At 32.4% G+C, this 16,982-nt stretch overlaps 1 protein-coding gene across 3 annotated transcripts in view; it reads left to right on the top strand.

The window, feature by feature from the left end:
* Positions 1–16,982, top strand: part of LOC126816998 (solute carrier family 12 member 6) — a 104,271-nt gene that overhangs the window by 29,971 nt on the left and 57,318 nt on the right. The window contains exon 1 of one of the 3 annotated variants that reach the window (XM_050543784.2): positions 13,895–14,165. The exons of the other annotated variants lie outside the window; for them this stretch is intronic. The gene's annotated coding sequence lies outside the window, so the exon portion shown is untranslated. Of the gene's footprint in view, positions 1–13,894; positions 14,166–16,982 lie in introns of those variants that run through there. 3 annotated transcript variants of the gene reach the window in all.

Here is a 16,982-nt window from a genome sequence, read left to right as displayed (position 1 = left end):
ACAATACATATTAAATAATCAGGGAATTTTGCATGAAATGTCTCATACACAAGATTGACCACAGGGATCAGATTAAAACTTATTAAAAATATGTTCTAGACGTAATTTAATTTCTTCATTTCCCTTATATAGATTTCATGTCATCAAATCATTATATTCTCTGATAAGGATGTCTATATATACTACATTCTATCATGGGATACGACTGGTTTATTTAAATTATAGAAGTTAATTACGTGGAGAAAAGAGTTGACGTGTTATACGATATTAAGCGCAGGTTGTCTTTACGGTTTCTCCATTTAGAAAGAGTGAGTAATATGTCTGCGTAGTCTAGAAACAACAGTTTAATAGTCTGGAAGATGATTCAATTTGACCCTTATTTGAAAATTTATTTGAAAAGTGAATACATTGCAATTGCTGCGTATTAATTTACACGTCTTATTAAGATTATATCTGTATTTCATTTCATCTTGATTGTTCTGATTTTCTAAACTACATACATGTATGGGTTAACATATATTACGTCATATGTCTGGCTAACAATACACAGCTAAGAACATGTCAAAATCTTTTTACTGTACATCCTATAGATGTGACAGTATGGTCTATTTATTCTCACAGAGCTTGGATGTTATTCTCACTGTATAGATGGCTCCCAGAATTCCATGCACACCTTTAAAGAAGCTTGACTTAACAGGCCATGCCATTGGCTAATCCTTGACATCAAACAGAACAATGTTTATTGAAAAACTCTTCCAGTACATAGTAAATACATATACATGTAAAACAAAATTTGAACTATGAAAAACAAAACGAAATTGGATTTGTTAATGGGACTACACATTAAAAAAAAAAATTGTGCATGTACCTTTATTAGGTTGAGGAGACTAATTATCTCCCTTACTATACCGTGATCAATAATCACGTCTAGGCAGAGAATTAAACACTAGCAAAGCTATATACAATAAATCAGAATATACGCCTAATTTATTAAATTAGATTTTGGTTTGTAACCGTATCAGAATTTCTCCCATCAGAACACTCTTGATTAAATTATATTTTAATTTCGTCAATAAAATCCTTTTGGGTCAGTGATTAATGTCCTCCTGACGGGAACGTTTTAAATCTAATCAGGGACTCATAACTCAGACGATTTAGTTTTAATAGGACTGCGATGTCTAGATTCTTTAGATATACATGGATTCTGGCTTGATCTTCTCATTTATTTAAATGATTAATTAGAATGTATTTAAAACCTTTAATCCCATGCTCATCTTTCAGTTAGTTGTTTAAAGAACACAGAACTGGGGAGTTTTAAAGGCACGCTAGTGGATAATTCCTTTTAAATAAATTCTAGTAAAAATCTTTAAGTATAAGTCCTGTAGATTATTTTGATCATTTTCAGCCTGGTTGAGTTTGGAGTTGGCATTTTTTTTTAGACAGAGTGCTGGTCAGTTTTAAGAAGAAATCCTGCATGAATATGATTTGTTGTGTACTTTAGGAAAAAATCTGTAACATATTGGAGAAATTTACTGTTGACATGAAAGGAATTGTCCGATGGATATAAAATTTAAGATAAATCCGCAAGTGTGACTCGGCACCAAGGGTTGGTAGTGCTGGTGGTAAACAGGAGCACAACTGACAAACAAAACATTAATACTCTCTATTTAAATGTTTTAAAGGGACATTTATTATTATAACACAGCACACATAATCCAAGGGGGGTTGGACGGCCGAATGGTTAGCATGTGTGCGCTGTATCATAAGGTCTGTCATTGAGTCAACTGGTTGTATGTGACTAGGAGTAGGGTTGCCTGTCCAACCTCGTGGGTTTTCATCCGGGTCCTCTGGTTTCCTCCTACTGCTAAAGACCCCTAAATGCAAACGAATTATTGAAATAAAATTGAACCATGTGTTAGCCCTGAGATGACCTAGTTTGTGTCGAGTTGACGTTAAATCCCATTTCTCTCTTTCTCTCACATAATCCAAAATCTAGACAAACTTTGTAGTCTATGCATATTCTGTAGTTTTATAGCTGGATTTCACATTAACTTTACATGTACCTGAAGGTTTGGATAAATATTTGGTGTTCACACTGTAATATGTCACAAGATCCCTCACGAGAGAAGGTATTGCGTGTTGCCATCATACTTTTCACATCAGCAATATATTTTTAGAAGCAGCAAATCCGCAAGGAATTGTTTTGTTTACATTGAGTTATCTTCCCAGGACTAAAGATGCAGTTCCTACTGTTTACCCAAATCAAATTTAAATCTTTATTCACAAAAACACTAAGTGAATCAGTAACCGAATTCCTGACCTGTGTCCTGTACTGATCCAACCCTGCAGAATGCAGATCCAATTGTCAGGAATGTTCGAGGTGTTCCAATGAAATACCACTGTCCTCACAAAATTGTTTTTTTCACATTGGACAGCTTCTGAAAAATATGGCAATGTACAGCCCACAGTGGGTGAGTTTCATCTAATCCTTGCTGTACAGCGCCGGCAGAAGCAATTCTTGATTGTTCGTAAAATCACATATTGAGCTTGTGGACAAAATGGCCACTACTTGAACGCAAATAGTGTAAAAGTATGTATTACCAAGGTTGTCGAACCTCCAGAGGTCACAACGTTTGTCCGATTTTTAAAGGGACAATAACACTCTTGCTGGCTTGACAGCTCCAGAAAATAAAAAAAATAGCCTTATTCTAAGTACTAGATGTGTTAGTGTCCTACCTGTTGTGTAAATTATCAATTAAATCTTATTTTACTTGTCCGGAGGGTTAAAAAATATTTTTAAATCCAAGTCACATTTGAAAAGCTTTAAGTCAGCCTTTTCAAATCATTTAGTTGAATTTTTCCAATTTTTTTAAATTTAGGTGTCTTAAGATGAAATTTGTATCATCAATTAATTGGAATATTGTAAAATAGTTGACCAGAATAAAGATTGGGACATATTATTCAGTTACAACAAGAGTGGTATTGAGCCTTTAAGGATACTTAAAATATTAAAATATATGTTTATATGCTAAAGATCATAAGTTCCTTTCGATATTAGCTCATTTCAGACCATAACTTCTTTGATTATGGCCCCCGATTGTACCAAATTCCATTTTTTTTTTTTTAGCATGTTCTCTATCCGTCTCTTGCAAAATGTGTTCATATCTTGCATGGCAACCGCTAGTTTTTTCATCAGAGAAATCGATAGCAAAATTCTAAAAAGGTGTTCTCTAAGAACTCATATTCAAATGTTTATGGTATGGTATGTCTTAGTTTTTGTTCCTATTCCAATATTCAATTTTCGTACTGTCACACAAAATCTCAGTTTTGATACATTTTATGGTATTAAAAAATATCTCTAAAATACAATATCGCATTTTGCTATTTAAACCAAAGTTAATTTATTTGATCGATTTCTTAAACACTTTCTTTGTTTCTGTAAATGACAGCTATAAAGCCTTAGAGATTTTGTTGTAAACTTCAGTGATGATTCTAGTCATTTCAACTTATTCCCAAGATACATTCTTACATGTACATGTACATTGTGAAAACTTTCAATCTCTTATGGCCATGGCACTATACTTTTTATAAAAAGGTTTAATAATCGTGTGTGGTAATTATCAATCAATGTCAGGTCCTGATAGTTTTAAACACAATATGTGATTTTATCATGTGCATGTCGGAAACCATATTCATAAAAACTATGTTCCTTGAAAATAATTGTACGTAGATTTAAGAATGATATCTCCTATTGGTTAGAAAGTGATGGGTTTAAGAATGACATTACCTGCTGTATTGGTTTTAAGAAATACATCTCGTGGTGGTCAAAAAGTGATGATTTTAAGAATGAAAATAAGTGTATGTTATGAGCCTTAATAAATTGTTTCAAGCATTGATAAAATATATATTATTATGGGCCAGTATACTTGTAAGAAAACAATATCAATAACTTAGTTAATGATAACTAATCAGAGACCTGCCACTATATACCTATAAGGACACCTAAATAAATTAATGAAGGAGATGATGACGGCTGATTACAGTAATGGCCAAAGATTTAGTAATACCAGTGTCTGAAGTGGTTATAATAATTGATCAGATAGATAACCATCAATTAAAAGCATTAACGAACATTGTGATTATTATTGTGAAGAAAGAATTAAAACAATCAAGTTCAAAATCCTGATCCATATACACATAAATTTTATAGATAAACTATTGTCCTAATCATTATAAAACTTTAATGAATCAAAATTACGCGTGGCATGCCATAAAATAAAAATAGCGTGGTATGTGTCCAGAATAATCTACTTTCCAGATCAGAGATTAATTTTTCATGATCACTTTTCTAACGTCTTACTTGGTTAGTATATAAGTAGTGTCAGTTACTGACGCCATGAAATGAATTTCTCAATCGATTATTTATATTTTATTGGTTTTTAAATTGCTATCCAAGTCAATAACGAGACATTTTTTTATTTTTTTAATTTAATTGAGATTTCTCTGGGGAGAAAGGTGATTGATGAAGAATTTATGTTTTTTGATAATTTTCACAAGACTAAGAAGAAAAAATGAACTAGATTTGGCTTTTTTTTCATCAAACTGTTAATGGGTACATTTTTGATAAGATTTCAGGTATAAAGTTTAACATTAATTGAGCAAGTTTTATTTATCTTTTCCATGAAATAAAGCCATCTTCGCATTATTTATTTACTCTTCAAATCATCTCAGAGACTTAGTGCAATAAGTGCAAAAAAACTTTTATAATGAATATTGGTGTCCCGTGCTCAATACACCTAAGTATACTCTGATATATTATTATACCCAACCATTAAAATGTTCTTGGAAGTCCATTTAAACCTTACATCAGTGATACAAGTTGGTACCTTTCTTACATGTAATAATGACCTGGGCCCTGTTTCTCGAAACCTTAACTAAAGATAAAAATCCAAATTTTAGTAGATACTTCAATTTTGATTGGCCAAGCACTAAAATCAGTCTAATATTATCCAATCAAATTACTAAAATTTGGCTTTATCTTAGTTAAAATTTCGCGAAACAGGCTCCATTGTCATGGTTACTCTTTCTAGAACATCTGATACTACTTACCTATAGAGACATATATCAACTTTACAGTCCTTGTATATAACTATTCATGGATATCAGAATTATCATGCAAAATGGAATTGACCTTGCAAAGAAAAACTCATCTCAACTAACATTAGCTATGCATGTCATAAATGTTGGTTAAAGATGCATCAATCTGCCAGTTGCTGGTCTTTTCTTTTGGCTTAAAATGTTATGTAAATTATTATTTAAAGATACATTATGTAAGAGCGAGCTAAATCTGCCTATTGCAGGCCTGAAATGTTATCTAAATTATTAATTAGACATTAATTAACATATCCAGACCATAATCAACTCTCAATGGCATCGCTAGGCTGCAATGTTTATTGGATTAGGTTCCAATTTGCTTAAATTATGAAATGTATAATCAAGACTATGTTTTTTATCCTACCGACTTTAGTAATGATGATCGAGGCTGGGTCGAAAATTCAATCGCTAAAATCTTGGTTCATAGTGGATCAATTTGACTGAAATTTTCAGTAAATTCCCTTTACAATATCTAGTTTTTAACTATTATAGTGAGAACTGTCAGCTCTTTATCTAGTTTCCCATAATGTATCTTTAAACAGTTATTAACATGACAAACTCCAACTCTATATCATCAGATGGTTGAAGGATGATCACTATTTAATAATTTAATTAGAATAACAACAAAACACATACTTATGGAAAACAGCTACTAGTGTATTTAAGGCGACGTTTCGTAGAGTATTCTCTCAACGTTATCAAGCTAATACAGTAAAACAGGTTAATATCGCAACTACTTAGTCAGCTTATTGATCGTTTAACATAGGGGTTTCTTTTCTTACTTTTGTATATTGTTACCAAATTGTGTCACAACCCTTTGATCTAATTGTTTTAAGGTATGGTTTCCATTTTTGTTGTTAAGACATCCTCACTGGCCATGGACTATAAGTTAATTAACTCTCTATCTGCTATTGTATATCTTAATAAGTGTTGGTGTAGGCCTTTGATCATGTTGTTGCTATGTATGGTTTCGGTTGTGTTGTTGTATTTTGTCTATATATATTTGCCTCATACCTGTTTTACTGTATTAGCTTGATAACGTTGAAAGAATACTCTACGAAACATCGCCTTAAATACACTAGTAGCTGTTTTCCATAAGTATGTGTTTTGTTGTTACTCTATCCAGTTACTAAATGCCATTTAAAGAACTTAATTAGAATAGGTGAATTTATTTTCAAGGACCTCTGCTATGCTAAGAAACAATATATGCTACAGCTCTCTCTCTTTCTCTCTCTGGTTGGATGGCCAAATGGTTAGCACATGCCTGCTGTATCATAAGGTTTGTCTTTGAGTCAACACCATTCCCCGGTTGTACGTGGCCAGGAGTAGGGTCGCATGTCCAACCTCGGGGATTTTCTCCAGGTCCACCGGTTTCCTTCCACTGCTAAAGATCCCTGCGCACAAGTGAATTATTGAAATAAAATTGAACCATATGTTAGACCCAATATGACCTAGTTTGTGTTGAGGGTCTTAAACCTCTCTCTCTGTCTCTCTCTTTCTCTCTCTCTCTCAAAAGCAACAGTGATCTAGAAAGAAAGAGTCCATTATTATTTTTATTGTAAAAAGAAACAGCTTGGTGAAGCCTTAAATACTTGTGGGACAGGAGAGGTTCATTATATTTTATAGATAATAGTAGGATGTGGGTGTAATTTACCTAGACAGTGATAATAGATGTTACCACGGCTATTCATTTTACACAATTGATATGGTCCAGACGCTTATAGTAGATTTAAAACTATGATGTTAACACCTTGAAGTCAAATGGTCTTCATCTGAAATGATCTTTGAAGACATGTTCTAGAATACGTCTGAAGCACACTGGTCCACTGAGATTAAAGCCAGGTTCTAGTGTTTCCATGAGAATGAATTGTGGATTTAGAATAGTTTTTTTAATTGTCTGTGGAATTGCTCCAAATAGGATTTAGTTTCCTGTTCAGCATGTAGGCCTGAAAAGTTTGCCTTCGATCCCATGCATTCTGTGTGGTGTGGTAAAATAAATTAAAAAAATTCCCATCAAATATTAGTAGCAAATATATATCGGTTAAATAATTGAGGCGTATCTACCAATTGCCAAAAACTTAATAGGTGATTGGCCAACTTTTCCTTTATGAAGCCAATGATTAAAGTTTCTAAACAGATAATTTTGCATGATCCCAACACACAAAAATGCTTCCTGACTTACATTATCTCGTTAATTCAGGTGTTAAATTACAGGTAAGACTATTTCCAGATATTATTCTACATACAGTCAATGCTTCTACTGTATTAGAAGTACTGATCAGGAATTTTGGAGGAAATTTATTGCCAATAAACTGGGCTATACATGTAGGTATCTTGGCAAATTCTAATTTGAAAATTATTTATAGCTGATGATGTATTAGTCACTGCAGAAGATTTTGTGTGGAAGAGATCTTACATGATGTTTAGATATTGATTACACCTTTGGGTTTAACCCTTACCTGTACTTTCACTCTCTATATTGTACAATAATTTGTGTCTGACCAAGTCTGTTACAGGTGCCTTTTGTCCAGTCTAGGCTATTTGTCCTTTTCATTGAATAAGCAGATTGTTTTCACTCTAGTAGATTGGGTGGGGCTTAACTGTGCAGTGTGCAATAACTAGACAATTTCTATGTTATTGCGCACTTTTGCTAGCTCACGCCAGTAAATCATATAGAGATGTGGGATGGGTTTTCTGTGCAATAACAACGAGCATGCTGAGCAGGTTGTTAAACGGCCTTGGTTGTTAATTTGTTAATCCACAGAAACCGTGCTATAAATATAACTTAAGCTGTAGAACTGTATATAATTACTTCAAGATTAATCACAAACTAGCAAAGTTTTGTAACCTCTCTGCCATTAATATTAGAAATCTGATTATCAATAACTATTTTAAAACTAGAAAATGTGCACGACTTTTAAAACTAGAATATAATAATATGAGCGAATAAAAGAATACATTTTTTTAGCTTAGACCTAACATAAAGCTTTTTCAAGGCAAGCTGACCAATTGAGAAACATTGTGTATACACCTAGTTAGGCAATTTTTTTTTTATTGGGGTTACCTTCAGATTCTTCAGTGAAAATGCATTGAAACACCTTGTGTAAACAAAATGTCATTAGCAATCATTTGATTATCTTATCAGTCTAAAAAATTGATAAGAGGATATTAAAATTTTGAAGTTGCTTGGTAGTTATCTGTTATTTGTCAGGCCAGAGGTTGTAGGTCAAATCTGATATCCTAATATACAAAACATGGTTTGCGTACTTGTTTCGCATCTGACGTCAGGGTAAGAAACGTTTACGTGACACTTTTATGTGAGGTCCTTCAGAAGAAAATAAAAAAAAAATAGGCACATCTGTCAGTGCAGAAGTGAAATTTATCGTGTTAATTGTTAATCTCATTTATAATACCTCTAATGGAGTTTGTACCCAAATTTTGGGATCAAACTATAAATGGTCCATGACTCATGACCTTTGATACTGTAGTGGAGGTAGGCCACACACAAGGTTACCTTAGATCTGAAATAAAATCCTAGAACAAGATCAGCTAAGATATTCTCCATCAAAGTAGTACAATGCTTCAGTATTTAACCTTGAACAACTTCAATATCCTATGGTTGTTTTTTTGTTAATTCTGTAAAATAAAACCTCAAATAATAATGTTACGTTTGTTTTATGTTGAAATTAGAATTGCTCAGTCAATAACTTATATAAAAATTTGACATACATGTTCTGGATCAAATAAGTACTGTTGAGATTTGTAGCCTTCAATTTTTTTTTATCAGCTTAATAATCCCTCAAGTAGAAGATTAAATTTGAAATAGAATTAAGAACTTTATTAATGTACAAATCATGTTTTTACTTGTGTGTTATAAATATTTAATAAAGACTAACCTTTTAGCACTGCCCCAAACCGCCTGTTGCGCTTCCAAAGCGTTCCTATAATATGGAAAGCTATTTCCATCGTGGGTGATTTGAGAGGGTCTAGTGAATAGCAGTTTCTGACATTTTTAGTCTGTTCAGAGATATACTGGTATTAATATATCGCTTTTCTGTAATTTTCTTCAAGGAACTGGCCTTGGGTAGATAATAATTACATGTACCAAGTGCTAAGGGGTTAAAGACGGATCGTAACTCTCACCAACCAAATTAATGTAATTAACTTTTAATATCATGTACAAAATAACCATAGACTTGTCCAATTGTCAAAAATAGAAGAACTTAGTTACTTATATAGAGTAAGGTATTTTTCACAAGCATTCATTAAACTCCTTGAAATCCACCAAAGACTTTGGAAGACTCATTAATTGCATCTTAAAACCAGTATATCCCAGTGATAGCTTGTCAGATTTGTCTTAAATTTTGCATACATCAATCTGATTAAAACACAGATCCTATTTCGTTTCGTTTTTATAGTTCAAAATTTTGCTTTACTTGTCTTACTACACTAGGATCTGGAAGAGTTGTTATCATTGACATGTTCTGAATTATGTGAGGAAATAGCTAATGAAAGGGTCAAAAGCTGCTCATATGACCTCTGGCGTGATCTATCACTACAACCGGTCAGATCTTCATGTAGTGTAGGCCATCGAAAGTATAAAGAAACGAAACGAAATATAGATCTGTATTTTAATCAGATTGTGCATACATATACATTCTGATTTGAGCACTAACAATGTATATGTGTAGTCAAATTGAGAATTGTGTTTTTTATTTTATCAAAAAATACCATCAGATTACTGGTAGATTTATTCGGATAAAAAAATACTTAAAAAATTATATGTAGTTAAATTCGGTCAAATTGGAATTTTTATTTTTTTTATCAAAAAATACAATCTTCCCAGATTTAGATGTATTAGGATAAATGTAATAAAGCAATGATTGAAAATGTACAATTTCAGAATCACCAGAAATCAACTAATTGTATGTTCTAGCCTTTCCAGGCAATGTATTGCTGCAATATCCTACTCAGGAGTTGGTAATTGGCTATAGAATAGTGCCAGAAATTCTATGAAATAGCTAAGGGAAGTCTTCAACTTTGAATTTAACAGGTGATCACGAGAAAAAAAAATAGATAGCCAAAGAGTGATTTGCACCCAATTTGTTTAAATGACGATAAAAAAAATTGAGTGAAAATTTTTTAAAAAGATTTTAGTTGCTTGTGTAGAATAACTAAGCAGACTTTCATTGATTCATTGGTCTACTGCATTCAACCAGATAGCCATCCTAATCCTACTCCAGTAGGCAAACTCCTGTTATTGCTTTAACAGTAATTCTGAAATATACTTCTGGATCCATCTTATGTTGAGGTCATTAATTGAATATTGATAATTTGCAGTTATTGTGCCTTATAGGTAATCATGCTTAAGAAAAGTATTTTTTTTTTAGATTTATTTTACATTGCATAGATTAAAGTAAAACATTTCCTATTTTCAAGCCCTTTGTCTTTTGTAATGTCATACATCAAATATGATTTGCAGTAAATATATGATCTGTTTGAAGTGTAGAAGTAGCAAACCTCTTCAAACTTTGATCAGATATTAACCTGATCATATATATAGTGGTTTTAAATTAAATATTCTGATTATAGTCTATGATCAGTATTTAATACTGTGGAAGCTGAATCTCTAAAAGGTATATCAATCCAAAATGGGGTGATTGGGTCACGTGGCCGAATGGTTAACGCATGCATGTTGCACCATATGGTCTATCATTGAGTCAAGGGGCGTGGTTTTGATTCCCGCTTGTATGTGACAAAGAGTTGGGTTGCCTGTTTTAACCTCCTGGGGTTTCTCCAGGTTCTCCGTTTTCCTCACTGCTAAAGCCCCCAAATTTGAACCATATATTAGTCTCAAAATGACTTAGTTTGTGTCCAGTAGATATTAAACCACATTTCTCTCTCAATCCAAAACTGGTTCAGTTCTGTACGATACAGTGTATTTACAAAGGTATCATTTTCACTGAAATTTTATGGACTTCTTTATAATCCGATTAAATCCAAGCCAGGATGTTATCTGTTGTTGATATTTGATTTTGTTTTCTTAATTTAATGTTAAATAATCAAATTGAGAGCATTTTTAGCTTCGATAAAGCCGTGAAAAATTAGTTCCTGAAAAATGCAAATGAAGATAAGCGACTTTAATTTAAGATGTTTGTTTGAACAGTATGAACTTCAAGATGTTTGTTTGGACATCACGATCTTATCTTAATCCTTCTATATCCTTTTAAATCATCTGACATCTTTATTACCAGATAGTAAACTTACGGCTATATGTGACAATCCATTGAGTTACCAATATCACTATTCCTTGACATTAATAGTAAGGGCAGGGGGACCGCACCACTCACAATTATACAAGACAAAGCTACAGACAGGACACAATATACAGAGACACATCAAACAACAAACACAGAACAGATCAAGTCAATGAATCTGAGTTTTCATGTCACTGCAATTTTATTTTGGATTAAGTCGGGCCAGTTGATCAAACAAGTGCTTATCAGAATCACTTAGCTTAAGGTACCATTTAGATTTAAATTTAAAGTAGATAAGAGCCAGATACTGTATTTAATGAGGTCTTTGACATTTTCTAAATCAATTTTTGGGTCGAATAATGAGATGGAGTATTGATAATAATCTTACATTAAAACCTTCATTTGTATTTGCATTAATTGTATGGTATGCATGTATTTAAATTTTAAAATTTTGAAGTTTAACGCCCAGTTTGGGATTAAATTTGAAACCGACGTAGATGTTTATTTAAGTATTGGATTGCTTTGTCGTATATGGTGAAATTTCACTCGTTGATTTTAAACAAATATCGTGTTATAGGTACATACTGGTGCAGTTATGTGAGTAAATTTGTGAATAAGGGTTGTGTTATCATAAGTTTAAAAGACAGATTGACAGAGATAAGAGCCCAGGACGATAGGTCAGTCAGTAGTTGTATTTTAGGTGTGAATTTCAATCTTGTAGATTTAGTTAGCTGATCATACTATTGTTAGTTTAACATTGTAAATTAATCAAAAATATTATACTAGAATACGTGAACATCATTCTGTCATTTGGGTATTGAACTAATATGATCTTAAGAAGCTTAAGTAAAGCTGATTTTCTGAATGCAATTGGTGTGACAAGTAAACCAGTTTCAAAACACCAGCTCCATACTAGACTTTGAAAAGTTTTGATTTCTTATTTAGTGTATCATATCGGATCAGTTAAAAATTGAGAGCTTCAGCTAGATGTTAAAGTCTCTTATTTTTGGAGTGTAGAGGATTTTTTTCATTCATGAATGCATCACTTGACAAATTTTTCATTCATATTAAAGTTCTTTCTCTTGGCAAATACTCCTATGTTGTCATCTTCATAGTAGCTCTGGCTGGCTTTTTAAATTCAGACTATGGTTCTTGTAGTCATAAATAGTCATTGTTGTTGCAACTGTTAATTTTTCTGGAAACTCTAATATCACATTACAATTTTTCTGTCTATTAGTATTTATTGTACTTTTGTCACTGCACAATTTGGTTATATTCGGAATTTCAGATATGATATGTTCAAGAAGTACTCTGCCAAATTTTCTTGTGCTCATTTGAGTTTGAGCGCATGCTGCAGTTTCATGTACAATACAAAGTAGAACAACAAGTAGGTGTGCCAGAATTATTTTGTACTGATAAAAGTACAATAATTGACATTGCTGTGTGACATGGGTTTTAATGTCTTACTTTTCTGTGCCAACCAGGCTAATGAAGGTAGCAAAAATCAAATTCTGGTGTAATAATGGAAAAGAAATGGAGTGTAATGTCTTATTGACACAATATACAGAGACCAACATTTTTTGTGTACATTGCCCTAAGTTAAAACCATGCTGGTGAAATTGTGCCAAGATTTGAAGTTAAAAAATGACACTAGTATGACCCCTGACTCGACCTCCCACTACATCCGGTCAGATATTTATGGAGTAGAGACCATTGAAAGTATACCCCCCCCCCCCGAAATATAGATCTGTATTTTAATTAGATTAATCATCATTAGACTGGTTAGTTCGGAAAAATAAGACCTCAGACCATACTCCACAAAACCATCTATATTTAATCTACTGCCCTAACTGTAAAACTACCACAATTGTGGAAATATCTTTGACGGAATTTTGAAGTGGATAGAAGGAATATTAAGAATAAATTCTTCAGTCATATAAACCTTTTAAAAATAATCTTGCACGCCAGTTAGGTAGGTGGATAAGAAAATACATGTACCACTTACTCATGTAAAAGATCACTTGAAAGTCTTAAGGCGAGGCAGGCGGAAATGCTACTGTATGAGCAAAAATGTCCCTCTTTCTACTACATTACTCAATTAATGCAGAAAAGTAGGGTGTTGAACCCGATTTCATTCTCATTTCATACCGTTACATGTAATCATTCCTCTGGGACATAATTAATGTTATTATGAAATTAGCTTGGATATAGAGTAATATATTTATTAAAAAAAAGCTAATGCTGTTTCTTTTATCTTTTTCTAACCAAAATAAGATAAGTCACTTTGAAATACGGTTATGACTCTCTTGTTGATAGAGGGTATTGCCTGGTATTGAGCCCACTATATCTATTGGACTCAATGTCTATTACATTTTATAGAGAGAGTCGAAAGACTATACTACACACAGAATAGAGTAGGGAAGAACAGTTAGTTGTATCTCTTTCTGTGAGCTCGTTCAGCTTTCTCTGTGTGTCTATACAGTCCATGTTACCTGCACAACTGACTGTAGTCATGTAATAATAGACAGGAGTGTGTACTAGGTTATTTAACTCTCATTATGTAAATGTGCTTTTACTAAGAAGATATTATTTTTTCCACCCCGAGACGTATGCAATTGATATTACCTAATTTGATCATATATCTGTCCTGACTTGAATTTTCAATATACACGTAGAAACTGAATTGCACATCAGATTGAAAATATTGGATTTTTCATGTGTTTTATCAAGTGACATTCTTCTAGAATATTCCAGGTTTGTTTGGGTTTTTTTTTTAGTTTAATTTAAAATTGTATATTACTTCAGTAATAACTAAACGCTAAACAGACATTTTAGTTTTAGACATGCTTCTTCAACACTTATATACTGTAAGGATTACATATACAATTTGTGTATATTCAGATTTTTATTGCTTTTTGAAAAGGTTGGCTTTTTTGTTAACTTCACTGAGTTAAAATTTGGAGTGATTACTGAATAGATCTAGTTTTTATCTAGCACTCAAAGTGGGGGCAGAGTAATCTATGGCTACAGGGATCTATATAAATTGTCATCCAATCAAAGAGTGAAATTAAATTAAGTTCTTGGTACTTGAAATTACCAGTTAACTTTGTTTTACAGACTGTCCTGCTTAATTTGAATTCAATAAAACATTAATTTCATCTACTTTTACACGCTAAAAATGTTTTCTTTTCTAAGTACTGTGGTCTTGGCCCTGGGCTTCATCAAATCTCTGAATGCCACTGCATGGCATGGATTAAAATAGGGAGTGATTAAAAAATAGATCTTCTAGTTTTGTCTAGCGCATTGCTATACTTGAGCTCTTAACAGGATATTCATTGTTGTTAGTGCAATCTGGTTAAACTGAGCAGTGGTCAGATTCTTAAGTCTGGCCCCAAATTGTTGACTAATTATCGTTTGTGAAGTACACATATAATTTGTTACTTTTACCAAAGATTTCCAACTGTTTCTTGTTCATGGGAAAAGTTCATGGAGTTTATTATCTAAAACAAATGGTATTGATAGACATAAACATCTGTAACTGTTTTGGTCAACATTACTTCTGTGATGGTGAAGTTTCATAGCTTGAAATTGAGGTTCTGGATTTTAACACAATGATCGTTATTAATCGTAGAGGTCAGTCTTAGCCAGGTGTTATTTTCCTGTTGTGGCACGTGTGAAAAAAAACAGCTATGGTGAAGTTTCAAAGGTTGATTTGAGGTTCTGGATTTTGTTAACGCAGTGATTAGTTATTAATCGTACAGGTCAGTCTTAGCCAGCTTTCATTTTCCTGTTGCGGCATGTGTGAAATAAACCTACAAAAAAACACGGCAGTTTAATTTTAATTGATTACATTTTTATTTATAGTTTGCTGCTTCAGATTTACTGTGTAAGTCAGCTATGTTTTCACTCAGTTTACTAACAAGGATTTAGATGCAAAGTCCTAACTGAATAGGGCTTTTAGTATAAAGTAAATTTAGTTTGAATTGTTGATTGTAGTCTTGAAATATATCAGATACTGTCCTGGATTGATAAGCTCGCTTAAAAATTGTTATTACAAAGACTGCTTTTGGTCATACATGTATATACAGACTATAGTTTGTCTTTGATCAGTTATAGCTTTGTTTTTTTTATTTCAGGTAATATATCAATTATTGATTTTTCTTATAAGTTGAGTTACTCCGAGTAAGATTAATTGTTAACCTGGATTAACAGCAATAATCTGTCAAGTCATTAGCAAGCGATATCACCTTTGAGTTAAGAGTGATTGTTAACCCTATAATCAGCCATTAATGTGCGATATCACTTTGAGTTAGATAGAATGTTAATGCCTATATCACTTTGAGTTAGATTGATTGTTAATGCCTATAATCAGTCTGTCATTAATGTTCGATATCACCTTAAATTAGAGAAAATGTTAATCCCTATAATCAGTCAGTCATTAATGTGTGATATCACTTTGAGTTAGATAGATTATTAACCCATATACTAAGTCATTAATGTGTGATATCACTCTGAATTAGAACGATTGTTAATGTCTATAATCAGTTTTATTAATGTGTGATATCACCTTGAGTTAGATATATTGTTAACCCCTATAATCAGTTAGTCATTAATGTGTGATATCACTTTGAGTTAGAACGATTGTTAATGCCTATAATCAAGTCAGTCATTAATGTACGATATCACTGAGTTAGAGACATTATTAACCCCTATAATTAGTCAGTCAGTAATGTGGGATATCAATTTGAGTTAAAATGATTGCTAATGCCTATAGTCAGTCAGTCATTAATGTACGAGTTAAAGTGATTGTTAACCCCTATAATTAGTCAGTCATTAATGTGTGATATCACTTGTTTAACTCCTATAATTAGTAGGTCATTAATATGTGATATCACCTTGAGTTAATTGTACATGTAGAACGATTGTTAATGCCTATAATCAGTCAGTGATTAATGTGCGATATCACTTTTAATTAGAGCGATTGTTAATGCCTTTTTGTTTTATTATACACTTGCTGTCATTAATTATTATTATGGTTGACAATATGACTTTATATTAATAGACTGAATTTATCTTGTAAACGTCTGTACTCGAGCATGTGCAAAGTTTATTTTGGGCTATGATTTACGATATAGGCTGGTTATCGATACTCACAGACAAACTTAATTTTAATTGATTGAAGTTTGCTCGTAAAAGTCTCTCATTTTATGATGTCGAAATTTTATTCAAGATTGATCTAAGATTAATAAACTTAATAAAAAACCTGCAATTTAACAAATTAACGAAACTTGGCACTATTTACCCATATTTGATCGAGTTTATTACTGATATTACTGCCATAGAAATCAATAAAATTGTCACAAAGAAATTGGTAATTTGGATAAATCAATTCTTGGGTTAGGATATATAAAGAGTTATGATTCTTGAGAAGTTTAGAATGAGTTTGTCTAGATTGGCTGGGAGTTTTGTCTGATCGATGCCGTGGTTAAAAGTACAATAATGAGAAACCGTGTTTGACTTCTGATATCAAATAATAGTAATATCTCAGATAACAAATCTAGATGGTCTTGT

The sequence above is a fragment of the Patella vulgata genome, chromosome 3 (genome assembly GCF_932274485.2).
Source record: "Patella vulgata chromosome 3, xgPatVulg1.2, whole genome shotgun sequence".
NCBI lineage: Eukaryota > Metazoa > Mollusca > Gastropoda > Patellidae > Patella > Patella vulgata.
This window is presented reverse-complemented; position numbering and strand designations above follow the sequence as displayed.